We start from the raw sequence: 710 nt of genomic DNA on the forward strand, positions 1-710 counted from the left end.
ACAGGGGGTCGGGGTGCACCCGTGGAGGGGCATTTCTGCCTGTCCTGTCCCATCTCGTCCCCCCAAGCAGGCAGCACCCACGGGCACCTGGCTCAGCTGTGGGCAGGGAGCTCCTCCTGGTGGCAGGCCCTACGCTGGAGTGCCCCACAGCCACCAGCCCCACAAGGGGGCTGAGAAAAGAGTCAGGCCTCCCCCTCGAACCAACCAAGAAAGTTTTATTGTCTTGTCAAAGTGGCACCAAAGTCCTGACCGGTTGCTCTTTGTCTGAGCGTGATACAAGAGCAGGGGGGAAGGGGAAGGGAGGGGGCGCGCTGCCCACACCCCCAGCCCCTGGGGATGCAGTGATTGAGGGACAGGGGAATGCTGGGGGAGGCCCGTGGGCCCAGAATGGGGCGGGCAGTGTCGAGGAGGGGTACAGGGACCCTGCGAGAGTCGTACAAAGTGCATAGATGTGTGTGTGGGGGGCTGTTCCGCCGTGAGAAGGGGGACAGCGGCCATCAGACTCCAGGGATGCGCTGGATGGGGAATGAGCCTGGAAAAGACACAGAGGGGTGGGTGAGGACCCTGCAGGGGGGGCCAAGGGTGACCCAGCCCCCAGCGCAGACCCCCCAGGGACATGCTCCCGCCTGGGCCACCCTGTCCAGCCCCCCACATTCCCCCAGCTCCCACACTCACCCGCTCCAGGCTTCGTCCTTTTCAGCTTCACAGCT

Source organism: Mesitornis unicolor, unplaced genomic scaffold (genome assembly GCF_000695765.1).
Source record: "Mesitornis unicolor isolate BGI_N332 unplaced genomic scaffold, ASM69576v1 scaffold2337, whole genome shotgun sequence".
Taxonomy (NCBI): domain Eukaryota; kingdom Metazoa; phylum Chordata; class Aves; order Mesitornithiformes; family Mesitornithidae; genus Mesitornis; species Mesitornis unicolor.